This window comes from Panthera tigris, chromosome A2 (genome assembly GCF_018350195.1).
Source record: "Panthera tigris isolate Pti1 chromosome A2, P.tigris_Pti1_mat1.1, whole genome shotgun sequence".
NCBI classification, from domain to species: domain Eukaryota; kingdom Metazoa; phylum Chordata; class Mammalia; order Carnivora; family Felidae; genus Panthera; species Panthera tigris.
In genome coordinates, this window is record NC_056661.1 from 57,911,944 (window position 1) to 57,918,457 (window position 6,514).

Here is a 6,514-nt window from a genome sequence, read left to right on the forward strand (position 1 = left end):
AACGCATTTATTAGGGGTGGGGGGGAAACCACAGGTTAAATGTAAATGAACTAAGCATTCAATTTAAAAAGCTTTAAACTATACACACATAACATACATGAATCAATAAATTTCTATTGTTGTTAAAATAACAATAAAAATCCAGAACTGATTGCTAAAAGCCTGTTATTTGAAACGATAAATGAAACAGTCAAACCTTTAGTATAAGATAGAAAAGAAAGACATTAGTAAATACCATTAGGAATGAAAAAGAGAACAAAACTAGACATAAGATTTTTAAACTACAGGCAAAACTTGACCTATATCAATAAAATTTAAAATGCAGTTGAAATGAATACTTTTAAGGAATACACAAATTACTGAAACTGATTCAAATAGTAGAAAAGCTAAATAAACAGTGGAGAAAATTAAAAGACAGTAAAATCAACCCTTAAAAGAGACATTAAGTCCCCTTCGGAATGAATGTATCCTGTCAAACCTTCAATGTATAAACTCTTCTAAGCAAGGTTAGAAAGTGTTCCAATTCACTTTATGAGGCTAGTGTAACCCCACTGCCAAAACAACTAAGAATAATACAAATAGAAAAAAATCCCCAATCTTCCTGAATACAGATGCAACTTTCATAAAGAAAATATGAGCAAGCTGCTAATGAGCAATGTACTAAAAATATAATAGACCATGATTAAATACGACTTAACACAGGAACATAAGATTGGTTGAGTATTAGCAAAAGTCACTAATTCAACTCCCTGCATTAAGAGTCAAGAAAAACAAATCTCGAGAGATGCCCCCACAGGGGCATGTGATGAGACTTAAAACCTACTCCTTTTAAAAGGAACAAAAACTTCAGAGGTAAATAAGAAACAGAAGGAAACTTCTTTAATTCAATAAAGGATATCTCTCAGAAACCTACAGCAATCACCAAACTTAAGGAAGAAACATTAGAGGCATTCCCTCGGGCTCCGTGCTGACAGCTCAGAGCCTGGAGCCTGCCTCAGATTCTGTCTTCCTCTCTCTCTGACCCTCCCCCACTCATGCTCTGTCTCTCTCTTTCTCTCAGAAATAAATAAAAGTTAAAAAAAAGATTAGAGGCATTCCCATGTAAGTGAGGAACAAGAGAAGGATAATCATTTCCAACACAAATATTGAATATTTTGTAAGAGACAATGCAATAAGGCTGCTGACACTCTGACTTTAGCTCAGTGAGATCCATGTCAGACTTCTGACCTCCAAAATTGAGATAATAAATGTGTGTTATTTGAAGCCACTGAGTTTGCAGTAATTTGTTACAATAGCAACAGGAAACTAATACGAGTGGCAATGAAATTAAGAAAACAATTCCATTTACAACAGCATCAAGAATAAAATACTTGGGAACAAGTAAGTACAAAACTTGCTCTGAAAACGACAAATGAAAGACACCGAAGACCTAAATAAATGCAAAGACATTCCATTTTCATGGCTAAGAAGACCCAGATGGTTAAAATGGCAATCCTCAAATTAATCTACAGATTGAACACAATCTCCCTCAAAATTCCAGTTTGCTTCCTTGTAGAAACTGACAAGATGATCCTAAAGTTCATGTGGAAACTCAAAGGGTCCAGAATAACCAAAACAGTCTTGAGAAAGAAAAACAAAGTTGGCACTGGCACCAGGATAATTATATCCTTGGATAAAATTGAGAGTTCAGAAATAAACCCTCACATTATGGCCAATTGATTTTTGATAAGTGCAAAAGCAATTCAATGGAGAAAGAACAGTCTCCAGAAAATCATGCTGGGACATAGGGATATCCACGTGAAAAAGAATAAGATTCGCCTCCTCCCCCACACCACACACAAAAACCTAACTCCAAATAGATCAAAGACCTACATGTAGGAGCTAAAACTATACAACTCTTAGAAGACGACACAGCAATATATTTTCATGACCTTGGATTAGGCAGTGGCTTCCGAGATGACCCCAAAAGCACAAGCAACAAAAGATCTATACACTGGAAATCAAGAAAATGAAAAACTTCTGTGCTTCAAAGGATATCACCAAGGAAAGGAAAACAACCCACAGAATAGGGGAAAAAAGACAAAAAAACACAAACATTTGTGTTTGTCACATTTGGAAGTCACACATCTGATAAGGGATTTGTGTCTAGAATATATAAAGAACTCTTATAATTCATAATTCAGTAATAAGGAGACAAACCAATTAAAAACAAGCAAGCATCTGAAGAGATAGGTCTCCAGAGAAGATCTACAAATGGCCAATAAGCACACAAAAAGATGCTTAACCTCACTGGCCTCAGGAAAATGCAAATCAGAATCACGAGAATCCGTGCACTTCACCTGCACGGAAATGGCTAAAATCAAAGAGAAAGGCAACTCACATTCCGTGGGATGTGGACATCAGAACCCTCATGCCCTAATGATGGGAATGCACATGGTGCAGCGGCTTTGGAAAATAGGCTGTTTCCTTTCCAAAAGACTAAAACAGAGTTGGGGTGGCTGGGTGGCTCAGTTGGTTGAGCGTCTGACTCTTTGATTTCGGCTCAAGTCATGATCTCGTGGTTGGTGGGTTAGAGCCCTACATCGGGCTCTGCGCTGACAGCATGCAGCCTGCTTGGGATTCTGTCTCCCTCTCTCTCTGCCCCTCCCCACCTTGTTTCTCTCTCTCTCTCTCAAAATAAACAAACATTTGGGGGAAAAAAGATTAAAACAGAGTTGCCAATGACCCAGCAATTCCTGTCCTAGGTACTATCCAAGAGAACAGAAAACATGTGTCCATATAAAACTTGTTACAGGATTGTTAACGGTAGCATGACTCATAATTGGTAAGGTGGAGCCAACCCAAATGCTCGACTAATGAGCAGATAAAATAATAAAATAAATAAATAAATAAAATATTAATGAGCAGATAAATAACAACGCAATGTTATTCAGCCATAAAAAGGAATAAAGTACTGACACAGGCTATGACAGGGATGGAACATAAAAACATTAGAGTGGAAGTGGCCCATCACAAAAGACCATGTACTGTTAAGATTCCATTTATATGAAATGTCCAGAAGAGTCATACCATAGACACAGAGAGTAGGCTTGTCTTTCCCCAGGGCTAGGGAGTGGGGGTGAACAGGAGGGGAGTGACTGTTAACAGGTATGGGTGTTTGGGGGGGGGGGTGATGAAAATGTTCTAAAATTGATTTTGATGATGGTTATACAATTCTAAATGTTAAAACCATTGGATTGTACATTTTAAAATCATATGGTATGTAAATTCTATCTCAACCCGTTATTTAAAAAAAACACAAGAACATAGAAGCAGACGTTTCATATAATTTCTTTTATAGAATTTTTTAAGTTTATTTATTTGGTGGCGGCGGAGGGGGGGAGCAGGGAGAACCAGAAAGGAAGAGAGAGAATCAATCCCAAACAGGCTCCGCGCTGTCAGCACAAAGCCCATCGTAGGGCTCAATCCCACGAACTGAGCCGTGAAATCATGACCTGAGTTGAAATCAAGAGTCGGCTGTTTAATTGACTGAGACACCCAGGTGACCCAAACATTTTGTATTATTTTTAACACACATATATACATAAACAGTACATAGTATCAGTATACTTTTAAATTTCACATATATGGGATCCTCTGGCATTTTATTTTTTCACTCAGTTATCTTTCCAATTAATCCATTAGTAAACTCTCATTGCACAAATACAAACTTTAATCGTCCTGTTATAAAATACATAAACACGGGGTGCCTGGGTGGCTCAGTCAGTTGAGCATCCCATCTGCGGCTCAGCTCATGATCTCATAGCACATGAGTTCGAGCCCCATGGCGGGCTCTGTGCTGACAGCTCAGAGCCTGGAGCCTGCTTCCGATTCTGTGTCTCCCACTTTCTCTGCCCCACCCCCACTCGTGCTGTCTCTCTCGCTCTCTCAAAAACAAACATTAAAAAAAATTTTTTTTAAATACATAAACACGACAGGAAAAGCGTTCCCTTGATCCCATATGCCTTGTCAGCTGCCCATTTCCATGCTCCCCCTTCAGAGCCAAACTTCTCAAGACTTTTCCAGATATACAACTTGTATTCCTTATCGCTAACCTGCCCTTTATTCTACAAACAGAGCGGTGCATTGAAACCGCTCCTCAAGGTGAACAGCAAGCCTCCGCCTTACCACAAATACCCTATTTCCACTTAAGATGCAGGTTGGAAACAATCCCCCAGCATCTCTAAGCTGCGATGTGTTACGGTTGACGGCATCTAATCTTTCTAAACGTTAGCATTTTTGTCTTAGCAGCACGTACAATAATGGTGATTTTTATAATAGATGGCATCTTAGATGCAATGAAACTTGGTTATGGGGGACAGGCCTGTCATTTTACCCAAACTTACAGCTATGTTGTCCCCAACTGACCTCAACCCTCTTCAACTGCTTTCTTCTGGCTTCCATAACCACCCTTCCTCTCATTTTCCTCCCGCCTTCTGCCCACTCTGAAGTGTCCTTTGCTGGTTCAGATAATGGGCCCTTGAGTCTCCTTGGGTGCTCGTGTCTTGCTGCGCTCTGCTGGGTGATTACGCCCGGCCCCATGGTGACAGCTGTCAGATGATTACAGCTCCTGCCGGAACATCTATCAGCAGTCCAGGCTCAAGTCAGCCTGCGAAGTTCACAGTTACCTGGATGTCTACAACGCGTTCCTAGCCAACATGCCAACAGTGAAGCTCCTGGTTCTCCACTAAACCTCTACCTGTTTCTCAAGCTAGAAACGCTTTCTTCTTTTCTCCCACTCCCACTTCTTATGCATCCCTGAGTCTTATCAAACCTACCTGCAAAATCCGTCTAGACTGCATCCACCTCCCCCCATCCCCTAGTTCAGACCACTGCCATCCACAGACAGCGCCAGAGCCTTCTATGACACTAATTCTTCTTCCTTTCTCCCTGTAGGAGTCAACAGTGGCCAGGAGCCCCCTGTAAAATACACCGTGTTAGTCTCCTGCTCACCACCCCTCAAGGGCTGGCTACCCCAGCCAGACTCGAGCCCTTATTAGGCCTGTGTGGTACTGTCCTGTAATGTTATAGAAATATACAGTACAGCACGGTGACTCTAGTTAACTGTGCTGTCTTATGCATTTAATTGTTGCTAAGAGAGTAAAAAGAGACCTTAAAATTTCTCATCACAAGAAAAAATAATTTTTGTAGCCATGTGGGGTGATGGATGTTAACTAGATTTATTGTGATCACTCTGCAATATGCACAAATTATCAAATCATTATGCTGCACGTCTGAAATGAATAGAACGTGGTATGTCAATTATATCTCCATGAAAAAAATTTAGATCCCTAATCTGGGTTTCTATAGAACACAACTATGTATAGTGTATATATTTTATCTTCTTCCCCAGTCCTGGTCAGAGAGCTTAATGTCTTTGTCATCCCCTAAGTGACAAAAGGAAAAGAGCATCTTGTTCTAATATTTGGGTTTTATCTTGGCTTCTGAAGCTCCAAGTAATAAAGGTGAAAAGAATGCCTTTACTTTTTCCTAACAAGCCCTTTCAACTATACCATAGTTGAAGGAGGGGATTTTTGGAAAGCTTCTAAGGATGGGGCCTGGTTGTCATGGGAACCATGGGATTAGCAGGTTGGAAGGAGCAGTCCCAGCCCCTGACCTCTGGGGAGGGGAGAGGGGCTGGAGGTTGAGCTAATCACTAATGGCCGATGGTTTAACCATTATGCCAATGTAATAAAGCCTCCATAAAAACCCCTGACTGAAGGAGTTCGAACACCTGGGTTGGTGAACAAGAACACATTCGTGTGCCCGGAGTGTGGGGCACCCCAGACTCCACAGGGACAGAGGCTCCTGTGCTCAGGACTCTTTGGGACCTCACCCTACGTATTCTCTCTCCATCTGTTCATCTGCGTCCTTCAGTATGTCCTTTGTAAGAAGCTGGCCATAGTACATACACTGCTGCCCTGGGTTCCCGTGAGCTATTGCAACAAATTATCAAACCTGAGGAGGGGGGCATGGGAACCTGCGATATGTAGCCAAGCTGGACAGAAGTGTAGGAGACCTGGGGACGCACGACTTGCAACCAGTGTCTGAAGTGGGTACAGGCCTGTGGGACTGAGACCTTGCCTCCTGAGGTCTGCACGCTGAGTCCAGGTGGCGTCAGAGCGGCCTTAAATCGCAGGGCACCAGTGTAGGACCGCCGTGAATTGACTAGCGTGAAAAACCCTCACATCTGGTGTCAGAAGTGTTCTCTGTGTAAAGAAAAAGCTTTCCTTTCAGCCTGCAAGCCCAAGGGCCTGGCTCCTGCTCCCACTCTCCCCGCTCCCAAGCTTCGGCCACACCCGCTGCTTTTTCTTTGGGGCTGGCACGTTCCCTTTTCCTCCTAAAGATCTCACCTCATAAGGGGCACTTCCTCATCCCTCTCCTCCCCCATTCAGTTCTGCAGAACTTGACTGGTTCCTCAGGAATGACTGGAGTATTGCCACACCCCTTAGACCCTTCCAGGATTTGTGGAAGG